Here is a 14,588-nt window from a genome sequence, read left to right as displayed (position 1 = left end):
GTGGGCGCGTCGTCGGCCTCTGGGTTCATCTCACCGACGGGTAGGCCCATCGCATCCGTGCGCCATCCGCGTCTTCCGTTCCCGAGTACGTCTAGGCAACGACGCCAAATGTTTGCCCTCTCGGGTGAATAACTTAAAACATAAAGCACATAATGCAGAATAATAATGCCATAGATATAAGATGTTATTCCATTCATAATTGTTGTTGTCCACAAGTTACATTCGGAAGTATATAAAGATGCCGAGGGGGTGCGAGCGCCAACCGTCGCACCGCAACTGCCACCCCTCGGTTGCCAACTAACCAACACAATTACAACTTAATTAACTAGTTTTATTTCCGTATACAATATTGCCGCCAACAGATTTGCCTACATGAAAACCCATCCTCCTGATGCCATTTTCAACCTTTGTCAGCACCACCATCCTTGAAGGTCACTTGATGCCTTGGTTAGATTTGGTTATGTTAGTATGAAATTGAAGGATGGCTATGTTGGCCAGATTATTGTGTGGATTCATGGTATTTATTTAAACACCATAGTTAGCTTGAGCCGATGTTCAGTGTCTATATGTCTCTGGTATGTGCTAGAAACAGACATCATATGTTACTAATACATTTTGTATCATCCACTTTGCATTACCATATGAGAATGAATAACATCATCAATCATACCATGGAATATGCATATCAGCCATTAATGCTATTGGTAACAGAAACTTTGTTATATGGAATATTCCTACCAAGGTGCACAAAGCCATATGCTCACAAGCTAAAGGATGGTGTATCATGTGATTAGCATGAGCCATTTACACTATGTTAGCATTGTAGATGGCATGGCAATTTACGTTATGTTAGGAATTGTCATGAACGTCATTAATAGCACTCAGGGATGATGGTAAGACTGGTTCCCAAGTTGTGATCCATCATCATATTACCAAAATGTTTACTATAAAAGCATGTCACAAAATCTTGGATCAATCAAGTTCATCCATCTTAATGGTCACGGTCTTAGCAAGATCATTTATAGACACCCAAAAAGGACCCAATAATAACAGTTTTATGTGACAAAATGATAGTGAAATGCATGTTAAAGGATGTTAATCCCACTAGTCTTCTAAACAATTAACAATGCCATAACTGTCCTCCACAGTATATGGTACATTCATGTGAAATTTGAATAAATACACCCAACAATGACCAACCATGCAGTCTCCCAGACAAATGTCAAGTGCTCAAAGTGAATCACATTATCTTCTACAAACTTAGGACAATCTTATGCCCTGATTAAAGATTAGAGTAACCATTCAATAAACATATAGTCTTAACAATATCCAAAAGTAGCATAATGTCAACTTAGGGTTTCTTAGTAGTTCAACCCTTTTATTAGTACAATAGTACCAATTAAATCTTTTTATAGTTTCAAACAATAATGTCAAGGCCCAACCACCCCCGAGAGCATGTACTTCCAGTTTACTACTCATAATAACTTATAAGTTTTTAACTTCAACTGAGGAATGAAACTGTATTGGCAGCTTATCCTTTGTTCGAATAGAAGCTTGACTGACTACCCCTTACTTGAGGAATACGTGTATTCCTCAATTGAAGTTAAAAACTTATAAGTTATTAGGAGTAGTAACCTGGAAGTACATGCTCTCGGGAGTGGTTGGGCCTTGACATTATTGTTTGAAGCTATAAAAAGATTTAATTAGTGCTATTGTTATAAAAGGGTTGAACTACTAAGAAACCCTAAGTTGACATTATTACCTTACTATAAATTAATCAACCTTTCATGCAGCCTAAACAAAGAACAGTCCCCGCCCATGGCCACTGCCAACCCTAAGAAAAACCCTACTCTTCTGCTCGAACTTGGCTCCTCCAGCAAGTAAAACAAAAAGCGTGCCTGCCACTCGGAGGACTCAAAACCCTTCGAGTCCAAGAAAGTGAAAATCCAGTAAATTAACTCTGATGTGGAGATCATTGATGAAGCCAACACTCCCTGTCGCTCTGTGAGACTGGCGTCCAAACCCCCTGAAAAAGAGAAACCCTTAAAGGACCCCTCCTCATCACATGACACGGGTGATTCTAAGGATGCGGAGGAGGATACCAATCCCTCGGGTAAAGTGGCCCTGTCTCATTCCACCTCGGCCCCTCATCCTGGTAGCTCTACCCATGTCTCTGAAAGCCCTAACAACTCTGTGAACCTAGATGTTGAACCCAAGTCTCGGGCCAATTCTCCGTCCCCTACCCTTAAGTTTGAGAAAATGGTTATTGTGGAGGAAAGTAGTAGTATCAAGGAGGAAGCGGAGGGCAAGCTGCTGGATTTGGAGAATAAGTGGACGCCCTGAACGAGAAAATGCAAGAAATTGTTAGCAGAGTGAATTTCACCGAAAAAAGGCTGCATGAGGTCACCAGGTTCGCGCTGAAAGTCATGCACAGCTCTGCGACCACCCTATGTCTTTTGCAGGAGAACACCCAGAAAGGAAAACGGAAGGAGGAAGAGGACTACAAAGACCTATTAAAATTTCTCACCAAAGAATGGGCTAGGAGGCTCCTACCCAAGATGAGTCAGGGCAAAAAGAAGTAGGATGTTAGCTACTTGGTGGTTTTTTGAGTTTTTGGATGGCCTTACTGTTTTTAGTTATGATTATAATCCTTGCTGGTTAATCTCGGACTTGGTTATCTTTAGCCCTGCATGGCATGTTTTACTGTTTACTATGACTCTTTTAAACTCTGTTAATATGGGTAGTATGTTTAAAGTTTTTGATAAGAGGAAAGTTTTAGGAGGCTGTGATTTTGCTGTTTTTCTGCTAACAGTTGTTCTTCTGCTGTTAATGTGACTGTATCTGGGTCAGCCCCCTAGTTTTGGCTGCTTTTAATATCAAAAACAAAGAACAGTACTCAACTGTGACAACACAGTGATAACAATGCAAAGTGGGAACTTCAACATTGTTGCTCAAATCTAAGACTCCATCTTATTTCAAGATTCAAGGATAAACATAAATAAAATGTTTTGATATTAGAACAGAATGAAGACCACTTTTCAGGCATTATGGTTCAAGTAACAAGTGATATCAGCGCACTTACCTGAAAATAGTTAACAAAATACAGAGATACAGTTGTGTAGTTCTTGCTTGACTTGAGCTTCCAGCTTTTCATTTCTAATTTCTCTTCCACACAAGTCCTATACAAAGTCTATATGCTTGGCTTCTTTTCCAACTCTTGTTCAAAGGCCAAAAATAACAATCCACAGAACTACAAGACTCGCTGTGAAGATTATAACGAACGTAATCTTCTTTCCAGGATATGGCCATCTAAAATAGATTCCTTATTAACTTCAAAACCAATTATTTTCATCATGCAACTGGAGTTGCATTCATAGCCATGAAAATCAAGAACAAAATGACCTGGAGGTGTGGCATGGCTTTGCCATGGCTGCCAGCTTCCTCTTCCAATAAACCAAAATTGACAATAATATGCTTTGAAGCCCAGAATACCACTAAATCAAACCTAACTCAAGTCATCTTTGACTAAACCATAGTTTGCATGGCTTGTCCAACAAGCTTTGAGGATCTTAAAATTCTCATTTAATACATATTTTATTACTCCCTATCCTGAGTGCATGGAAGGATCAGCTATATAAAGTCAAATTCCCTCTCAATAAATTTCCATATTATCCTCTTTTCGCTTGGAATATTTTCTTTGCTTTTGTCCGAGGATATATATCCAATTTCGGCCTTCAACTATAATTAAGGAAATAAGATAGACAAACTTAGCCTAGATTAAAATCAAAATAAATTCCAAGCCAACAATTTAACTCGAACCTATCAGCATACCTTTAATTCTTTAGAAATCAATGATCATAAGATAGGGATGTAAATGCTACAAAGACGTACAACAGTAGTAGTGTTGACCATAATGGTCAGGAGGGCGAGTGGCAAGTATACACCATAGCCCATTTGTATGGGCCCCCATAAGCCCTCCGCCACAGTGAAATGTGATTTCAGACCTCCTGTACCTGCAAAACAGTCAAAAATCCAATCAGCATTATCCATCTCAATAAGCCAAAATATGAATAATAAGTCAAAATATAAATAATTAAGATTAACATTATTGCATAACTGACTGATAAACATCAGATCAGTTATAACTGTCACATTCAATTTTCAGAATCATCATTTAAATATATCATCCACAGTTTAATCAATGTTCAGAAATGACAGAATCTAAAATGCAGTCCATGGGGGATATCACATTTTGATGCTAGTGATTCCTCAATGATGACTATAATATGTCCACAAAATATGCATATTTCTTAAAGATTAATTTGTCATATTTAACATTTTGAGATTTTAAATAAGCCATGTTTTTAATTTTTTTTTTTTTTAATAGATTATGCTATAAAAATGATACTCTTCTGTCTTCTCCATGCCATCCTTCATGGTGTTTTTTTTAATGTCCCCACTTTGAAATAGGATTTAATAATATATAATAATAATAAAATTAAAACACAAGTTAAAACTAACATTTAAATAAAAAATAAAATAAAATAAAATAAAAAATAATTAAATTTTAATTAAGTTAATGAATGGTCAAAAGACATGGAATGAAAAGTTGTGACTCCCTCAATCAAGAGATATAAAAGGGAGAAGAGAACCTCATTTGAGAGGGGGATAATTTGGGGAATCAGAGGTGCAGATCTAATTTAAATAAAAGTGCAGATCTGATTGTGAAAGGTTGTGTCCCTTTCCAAGGGCAGAAATAATTAAGAGTTGCACCCTTTCGAAGGGGTGCTGATGGTGAACGAGCGTGTCTCTTGCCAAAGGGCATGCATGATGAAAGGGTATGACCCCTCCCTCACATAGAGAGATATAAAGGAAAGAAATCAAAGCATCCACTGACATCACTATCGATCAGTCCAGATCAGAACTGTTGTTAAGTTACAGGCAGTAACATTTTTGTTCTTGGTGGTATGTATAGGAATGTGCTTAATATGAAACCTGATAATGTTCTTACTGTCATATCCCCCCCATATTCTAGTTAGAGGAGTTATTGGAGAAGAGTATATATAGGATCAAACTTCTACAGCCATCATCAAGTAAAAGGAAGAATGACATTCAAATCAAGAGGATTATAAATGTTCATTAAGGAGGATAGTGTTTGGTTATGAAGAGTTTCCAAAATGAAGAGTCATGCCTTAGTTAAGAGGGCAGACACTGTCTAAAGGGGCGTCTCTTCATAAAATCATGGAAGTATATATGGAGGGAAATCTAAGGCAGAAAGGGAGCATCAAACAACCTTGGAAGGGAGACGTAATCAAGGAAACAAAAAGAAGAATAGAAACAAGAAAATAATAAAAGAACTACATCCTGCCACGGATACACTCAGCCAGCGAGTTGAATCAGTAAGAATTTCTGTGAGTTACATATAACTGATTGTAGATGCAATGTATGATAATATATGAGCAATACTATCTGTATATTTATAATGTTAATACGTTGTATATTTATGACCCAACACTGATAACACCCTGCTGCCTAGTTGATCTATGTTCATACATTTTATCTTGGACACTACTGAGTATTGTTTCTTGAGGGAGAACTGCTGTTTAGGCACCCTCTCAGGTAGAGGGAGAACCTTTATTCAGGTACCCTCATCACTTGATTTGTTGAGGGAGAACCGCTATTAAGGCACCCTCTCAGACAGAGGGAGAATGGTTAATGAGGCACCCTCTTTAGGATTGAGGGAGAACCGTCATCAAGGCACCCTCACAAAGTGGCTTGATCAGAGAGAACCGTTACTAAGGCACCCTATCAAGATAATGAGGATTCCTATGGCTATGACCCAGGGTTTCTGATCTTTACATTACAGTTGCTGTTTGCAAAATTATTTAAGTTTCTTATGAAACATAGTTAGTCTTCTTTATTTTATATAGTTAGCCTTTTCTTATTTTATCATGATCAGTTCATTCTTTACTTAGTATGTTTGTAATTAATCGCTTATATATATAATTAGTAGATTATCTCCTAACTTGTTGCAGGGTTCTCCTATAAAAGGGTTAAAGGTATTCCTTCTCTAACCCACCCTTAATAGCCAAGAATTGTAATCTAGAGCAAACTAGGGCATTTTACAAAAAGGGACATTACATTTTTTTTTTTTTATCTTCATATTTTGAAATATGTGCATATTAATTCGCTATTGTGGGGGTGTATCCTTAATCTCACTTTATGAGTTTTAGTGGATTGCTGAACTGTATAACATATCATTGCTTTCTCTCATGGGAGATGATACTCTTTTTTTTCCTCTGTTGAAATAATTGATATACGTGCAAGTAGTCTGCCTGTTTGGATTATAGAAAAAAATGTTAGGTGTAGGAAAAACCTTGGGTTATATGGGTTTAAGGTACTTTTTTAGATCTTACTAGATTCCTCTATATAGGTACATTTTAGAAGTTGTACGGAAGACAAGTTGTCAGACATAGTGGTAATGCAATTGAGTGTGATCTTTCATTCTGACTAATTTCAAATAAATAATCTATTGTTTTCTCACAAATCATGTAGTTCTTGATGTGGTAAAATGATTATCATTGTGAGACCGCTTAGCCCATTTGGCCCTATCATTCTCTAAGACATCTCTACATTTTAAATTTTTTTATCTGTAATTTAAAAAAAAAACTCTGGGACACTGGATGGAAATTTTGATTTTCTGTTTGAGAGCCTTGTTCATGCACCGAGATCTCAATCTGCTATGTTGTGGCCTTTGTTAGCATCTTGGAGATGTTAATTTGTTCTTTATATCCATTTTACATTATTCTATTTTGATTGACTGCATCTAGAGATCTGTGGTATGAATGCACGCATTCACATTTACCATTAGGTGAAGTTATCCACCATAGCAACAAGCCTCAAAATGTAAGTTATCTCATCATAAAATTATAACATTTTCTGTAGCTCTTGGGTCTGGGGCTAATTATGATTTTTGTGATAATATGTGCTTCTGATCAAAATGTACATGGAATTGCTCTCCATTTTAGGTGTCTCTTGAATCAAAATGGGAAAGACATTTTATTGCAAGATTGATTTCGATGCAAATGTTTTGCCAGTCTATATTTTCATTGACAATTTTGTTGGAAGAAAGTTCAAGCTCTCAGTACTAATGTTATTGGAAAATCCATCTAGAAACAATGTCACTTGTAAAACCGGGGAGTTGAGTTGGGACAATTTTTAAAGGTTAGTTTTCTCTAAAAAACAAAGTTTGCAAATGCTTAGAATGCTTCCAATTCTAATAAGGGCTGCAATGCAGCTGCAGTCCCTGCCTAAGACTGCAAAAACTATAAGTTGTAAATTGTTTTACAATTGTACTTTTTCATACCAAAAGAACAAGCAGTAACCATTGTTCAGGGAGTATAATTGTATAAGAAGTATCAAACAATATCCGAACCCTACAATCAGCTCCAGCACCCATCTTAGCAGCCAATGTATTATGCAACACATCCTTTCTGCACACCAACAGCTGTCAACAAGAATAATGGATCTCGACACTGAATTTTCCAAATTGTTTCATCACTGCAAAATTAAAGAGTTAAAAAATAGCTAAAAACATTTTATATGGTTAAATAGTTTTCTTGAAGGAAAATTGTCAAAGCAATATATTTTTTTAAGACATTTACAAATTCAAATTTCCCTTTAAAGGATTAGTCTGATAGCTTCCAATGTCTTAGGGCAACAAATTGGAGAACTTAATCCTTTTTTTGGGATAGCAAGAACGATAACTTTTTTCATCAATTTGTGCAAAGCAGCACCAGCGAAGCTATCTGTGCTGCTTACAATTTTCTCAAAATCTACATCTTTCTAATGCTTTGCCTCTAGAATGAACCTGCCAGATTATGTGCAGATAAATAAGAAAATCAAATAGCATACCAGGCTAAAGCTTTAATTTTTGTTGCACTCTCAATTTCTCTCTGTTTTGACCAAAGGGAACTTGCAGCAACCGACATGTTTATATTTGTCCTATCATTTGCATAATGCTAACTGTGAAAATGACGTTCTTGTTTCCTCCAAATGCAACTTACAAATCAAGGACATAAGAACAAAATTTTCTGCTTCCATCCAATAGCAGCATTTCATCTGAAAGGAAAGCAGTTACACCATTTTTTTCAGCCAATGGCTATGATACTTCTAAAATAAATAATATTTAAAAATCAAAATAAAATGCCTGCGTTAAGTTCAGTAGGAGCCAAATAATTGTTTACTAACCAAACCTAGTAACAGCATTTCCAATCTAAATTAATGATGGTTTCAACTTCTTATGGTTGACAACCTATGCCAATATGAGTTTTATCCAACCCTCTTTCTGTAACAACATATTGTTTGAAAGACAACAATTATGACAAAAAATATTTAAAGAAAAAACAGGGATATAGGTGATTTATTAATATTGTATGTGATAATCGGTCACTCACGCATACAACAGCCAATAGTGCCTTTCATAAGAAGTTGAGAGGGAGCGACTTGTCTGGGTGCTTCTAAGCCGCATACTTCTGTCAACAAGTATTGGAGATTGACTTTGTAATTTTTAGAAGCAAAATAACACAAAAAGAGAAATCAAATATAAGACACACAGTAGTAAATATAGGCAGCAACTAAGAGATAAGCATGTGAAGGGAGCACTGCCCGAATATAAGCACATAGAGCTTTAATCTTCATGTTACTAACAAAATGTATAATAAGTTTAACTTTCACCTTGCCTGTAAGGAGAAACAAACGTATCACACTTTAAAAAAAATATTGTAAACCCAGTGGTTTGTTGAATGTGAGACTGTATAATCCTCTTTGCCTTAACAAAAACAGTAGTTAAAAATAATAAAATATTTCTTGAGTTCTAATTATGGCAATGCTTTATTTGTCTTATAAACTTGTCAGACTCTTATCTTAGTACAAGTCTGTATGTGTTGGCGGCATTATTGTACATAGGAATAACATTAGTTAATTATGTGTAATTGTTTTGGTTAGTTGGCAACCAAGGGGTGGAAGTTGCGGTGCGACGGTTGAGGGGCATGAAGTCCCGCTTTAGAGGTTTGCCCGCCCGTTGGCAAGTGTCACACCCCACGACCCACTCCCTGGCGTCGTGATATACCGTTGGCCACCATAGTCCTGCGAGAAGCACAGACACAATGGGTCTACCCGTTGGTGAAGTAAACCCGGAGGCCGACGACGTGTGGACAGAACTTTACACAGGAGAAGACACGGCAACGCGAGAATTTTCGATTTTTGCTCCAGGTAGCCATTCAGACATACGTTCGACGAGAAGCGGTGGAGGCAGAAATCCCACCAAGTGCCGTGTGGATAGTGCTGGAGGTTAGCCCGACAGTAAACCGGTTAATGAACCACCTCCCCCGGTTGCTTGCACAGGCATCGCTGGCACAACAGGCCCGCCTGGAGGAGATTTCCTAGGAAGAGCGACGACAACAAATCCTGCAATGCTACGAAGAGAACAGCTGACAGGAAACAGAAAGAGATGGCGCCAGGCCAGGAGGGAATTGAACTGTGAACTTCTTATTTTCAAATAAAAGTGTCATTGACACGAGTTGTACTTGAGCAGATGAATTAATAAAGATATGTTTTGATTTAAGAATTGAGAGTTATGGAAATGTGTGACAATTAATGCCAAACCTATTGAATAAAGATAGGAATCGAAAACCGAAAACGAACGAGTGGGAGGCCGCGCAGAGGGCTTTGATTCTGGAGCAGCAAGTAGAACGTAGACGGAGGTTGAGGCAACTTGCCGAAGGACGACCTGTCGAAGGGGGGCCTGAGGGGAACCAAGGAGGTGTCACAGAAGGTGCAGAGGCCGACGGAAATTTCTACGCGTCGCCAGATCATCGTAGGACGCGGAGCCACGAAGAATTTCTAGAAGAAACAAGGTTATAGCGAAATTTGGTCGAGGAGACTAGGGATCAGTTTAGGAACTTATCCCTTACGCCACGGAGTGAAGATCACCAACGGGAAGCAGGAGTAGGAGCGTGTCAGAACGAAGGGGAGGGCAACAGTACGGGTGTAGGTGCCACACGGGACAGGCAAAACACCGTACCTCCAGGAGACACCACCAACACTACCAGAGGTAGCAGCGCAGGGCCGCAGACACAGACACAAACACAACCGCCTCCAGGAAGACGACCAGGGATGGCGAGCAAACAAAAATTACCAAAGTTCACAGGGGACGGCAAGGAAGACCCCTTATGGCACTGCCGTACATGTGAAACCATTTGGTCTGCCAACGGAGTAACAGACCAGGATGACTGGGTACAGCAGTTTCCAGCCACGTTACGTGGAGTCGCCATAGATTGGTACTCCGATGTAGATAAGCAAAAAGTGGCCACATGGGCTACCCTACAGAAGGAATTCTCGGAGGAGTTTCGGTTGCTCCGTGATGACAACGAAATTGTGACAGAGATATACAGTACCAAGCAAGGTACTAAGGAGACAGTACGGGCATACAGTCGGAGGCTGAAAGAACTCTTGGGTAAAATGGAGAGCCAGCCGGCTGAGGGCTTAAAAAACGATGGTTTGTGGAAGGATTGAAATCCTCCCTACGGAAAAAAATGAAGATTGTACCCCCGACGTCATATGACGACGCCTATAACAGGGCAATGGATCTAGAAAGCGAATACAAAACATCAAGGAAGAAGAAAAGTAATAGATATTCATCTAACGATGATGAAGATTCTGACGGAGAGAGCAGTAGCAGTAGCGAATCGGGTAAAAAGGTACATGCGCTCCAGAAGGACATGGAACGAATGCTGAGAGAATTCAAGGCCATGAAAGGGAGTACAAGTAAGACGGAAGAAACGGAAGTGTGGTGTACAGACTGCAGGAGTGACGGACACACAAAGGGTACTTGCCCGAAGAAGGCATTCTGTGAGATTTGCCAAATGATGGGACACTCCACCAAGGAGTGCCCATACAATATGAAAACCCGAAGCACGAACCAGGTGTTGTTCACGGAGCAGGCCACAACATCCGCACCAGCGGGTACAGGCCAGCAGACTAACACAATGGCATCATCTGGAGGATACCGGGATAATAGACGCAGCGGCAGCGGAAGAAACAATAACAATAACAACAACAAAACCGGATCCAGTACGATGCCAAGGGCCGGCCAATGATTCAATGTAGGGCCTGCAATCAGTGGGGACACTTCGCCCGCGATTGCACGAAGGAAGCCAACCCTTAGCACCTCTGCCGATGGTGCGGGCCAGGCGACCATGAGGACACAAATTGCCCGAAGCCTGGGGTACACCTTCTAAACATAGAACCTACGAAGGCAGAAGTATTGGCAATCACAAGGGCACAGGCTAAAAAGATTGCCTACCCAAATCCCCACACGGAGACCGAGAGAGTGCGGGAGGCCAGAGACGAGATCACAAAGGAAATGGCCGCACAAGGGCAGAACAGTCACCAGACAGCAAGTCCACCACGAACGAAGGGAGAAGAGGAAATCTTACGGCAAATATTGCAGGTAGAGGTACCCGTGAGAATTCAAGACCTCCTGGAGACTATGCTGTAGCTAAAAACGGCTATTTTAAACTCTGTACCCACACAAGTAAAAACGAGGGAGGTCATGAGCCCCACAACCAACCCCGTGTTTAGGGAGGTCGTGAGCCCCGCGGTCGACCCCATGTTGTTGGTAGTCAACAGCGGACGCCACTCGGCTGTGGTAGAAATGGGTATACTAGGGACCACCTTAATAGACACTATTGTGGACGGAGGGTCAGGAGTAAATGTACTCCCAGAAGTGACATGGAAAAAATTGGGAAAGCCTACGTTGTGGCCCCCTACGTTCAACCTGCTAGGGGCAGACCAACATGGGATTAAACCCCTTGGTACCCTCATGGGGCAACAGGTGATGGTCGGCACGCAGCCATTCGTGCTGGATTTTGTGGTAATCCCCTTGAAGCAGAAAGGATATGACGCCATCTTGGGGCGGGGGTGGCTCATTGCAGCAAAAGCGAACCATAACTGGAAGCGGAATACCCTTTCTTTGGAAAACGTCGGGAGGAAGTACGTAATCGATCTCCGTACGCAGATGGTGAGCGAGGAGTTAGCCTCTTCCTCTGACTCGGAGTCTGAGGGACACCAGTTAGCGGAGGGTGGAAATAGATGCCGCATGGAGCCCAGTGATGAAGGGGTGTTAGAACTGGAGGCATGCTCAGGGGACGATGGGGACTCCTTGAATGGCCTCTTCCATTGGCAAATGGGAGATTATGAACTATTTACACCCTCGTGCAACGTATTGAGCATCGAAGAAGAACCGGATATATTTCCCCCAGAATATGGCGAGTACAAGGAAGGGGAGGCAGCAGTGAATGAGACGCCGGCACACCAATTCCCGAAGGGGGAGCCTATTAAGTATCAGGAAGCCAAGTTAAAGGAAATGAATCTCGGGGAGACAAGTGACCCCAAGATCATCCTTGTCGGAGATGACTGGAATCCAGTGTTGAAGGTCGCAGCCTTCAAAATTTTCCTTGAATACAAGGATGTCTTTGCATGGACATACAAGGATGTTGGAAGCGGGCATAATCTTCAGAGTGCAGACAAGCGAATGGGTGTCCCCCATTGTGATTTCCCTCAAGAAAGAGGCCAATCAGATCCGGATCTGTGTAGACTTCCGGTGCCTAAACGCTGTCACTATTAAAGACCCGTTTCCCATACCCTTCACAGACAGCATCTTGGAGGAAGTAGCTGGACATGAAATCTATTCCTTCATGGATGGGTTCTTTGGTTACAACCAGATATCCATCGCGGAGGAAGATAAGCTGAAAACAACCTTCATGGTGGAGGACGGTGTGTACGCATACAACCGAATGCCCTTCGGTCTATGCAATGCGCCTGCCACCTTTCAACGCATCATCTTGCACATCTTCGACAAGATGTCGGTGGGGAACTTCAAAGCATTCCTGGATGATTGGTCTATTTACAGCGAACAGGACATCCACTTAAAAACTCTTGGAGAGTGCCTGGAGAGGTGTCGGAGGGCACGATTGGCCCTCAACCTGAAGAAATGTAGATTCATGGTACCACAGGGAAGATTGCTGGGACACATTGTGTGTAAAGAAGGATTGAAGACGGACCCGGACAAGATTCGGGTAATAGTAGACAATGAACCTCCTACGGATGTCACGGGGGTAAAGTCCTTCCTTGGTCATGTGGGGTACTACAGGAGGTTTATCAAGAACTTCGCGGAGGTGTCCCACCCGTTGGATCAATTGACAAGGAAAGGGGAACCATACATTTGGGCAGAGCCACAGAGCAAGGCCTTCGAAGAGCTGAAGACAAGGTTGATGGGAGCGCCCATACTGGCATACCCAAACTGGGATAAGGAATTCCATGTTCACGTGGATGCCTCAAACTATGCCATCGGGGCTACATTAGCCCAAGTAGGAGGACACGGGCTGGACCACCCCGTTTATTTTGCCAGCAGGTTGCTCTTGAAGGCGGAAAAGAACTACAGTACCACAAAACGTGAAGCACTTGGTATGGTCTATGCCGTACAGAAATTCCGTCATTATCTCCTGGCCACACCATTCACATTTTACGTAGACCACCAGGCACTCATGTATTTAGTAAACAAGCCCATTATCCAGGGGAGGATAAGTCGTTGGCTATTGCTACTACAAGAGTTCACATTTTTAATTGTGGTAAGACCAGGGCGAAGCCATGTCATAGCCGACCAGCTGTCCTGGATTAAGTCGGGGGAACCTCCAGAGGGAGTAAATGACGATTTTCCAGATGCACACTTGTTCCAAATAGCCGTACTCCCGTCATGGTACAGAAAGATTGGGGAATACCTATCGACGTCCTGATTTCCGGAGGGTATGCCTCCAGGGGAACGAAGAAAGCTCGCATTAAGGAGCAGGACTTTTTCGCTCATTAACGGGTTACTCTACAAAATGGGGCTGGACCAGATATTAAGGCGTTGTGTCATGGAGGAAGAAGTCTCGAGTGTATTAAGGGAGGCACATGAAGGGCCCGCAGGTGGACACATGGGTCCAGACACCACAGCCCGAAAGGTGCTTCTCGCAGGACTATGGTGGCCAACGGTATATCACGACACCAGGGAGTGGGTCGTGGGGTGCGACACTTGCCAACGGGCGGGCAAACCTCTGAAGCGGGACTTCGTGCCCCTCAACTGTCGCACCACAACTTCCACCCCTTGGTTGCCAACTAACCAAAACAATTACACATAATTAACTAATGTTATTCCCGTGTACAATAATGCCGCCAATAGTGTGCACATAATCCAGTCCTAAATCACCATATTTCTATATGAACTTATCTTTCATGATAATGAAGTGAAAATCCCCATCTAGACACCAACCAAAACCGAGAATGCTGGGCTGCTAGCTGGGAAGACACCAATCCTGGGGCATCCATGCAAAACCTCAACACTCAGAAAAGGTGGACACTACCAGGTACCAAGACTTGGTATAAATACTGGAAAACCATTGCAAGAATTTCATCTTGGAAAAGATGAGGGGTCCATGACTTACTATAAATAGTAGAAAACCTTTGCAAAAATGTCACCATGCATAAGA

General features: G+C 41.4%; 1 protein-coding gene and 1 long non-coding RNA gene across 3 annotated transcripts in view; one reads left to right on the top strand and one right to left on the bottom strand.

Annotated features, from left to right (window-relative positions):
* Positions 1 to 14,588, bottom strand: part of LOC131065257 (uncharacterized) — a 53,223-nt gene that overhangs the window by 25,732 nt on the left and 12,903 nt on the right. The window contains exon 2 of the long non-coding RNA XR_009111396.2: positions 3,892 to 4,013. This is a non-coding gene — a long non-coding RNA (uncharacterized LOC131065257). The remainder of the gene's footprint in view (positions 1 to 3,891; positions 4,014 to 14,588) is intronic.
* The window catches only part of LOC131065256 (ubiquitin-related modifier 1 homolog), a 53,126-nt gene that overhangs the window by 26,280 nt on the left and 12,258 nt on the right, over positions 1 to 14,588 (top strand). The gene's annotated exons all lie outside the window — the stretch shown is intronic.

Source organism: Cryptomeria japonica, chromosome 2, assembly GCF_030272615.1.
Source record: "Cryptomeria japonica chromosome 2, Sugi_1.0, whole genome shotgun sequence".
In the NCBI taxonomy this organism is placed as follows: Eukaryota; Viridiplantae; Streptophyta; class Pinopsida; order Cupressales; family Cupressaceae; genus Cryptomeria; species Cryptomeria japonica.
Note: the sequence above shows the minus strand (reverse complement) of the source record. Positions and strands in the feature narration are given on the sequence as shown.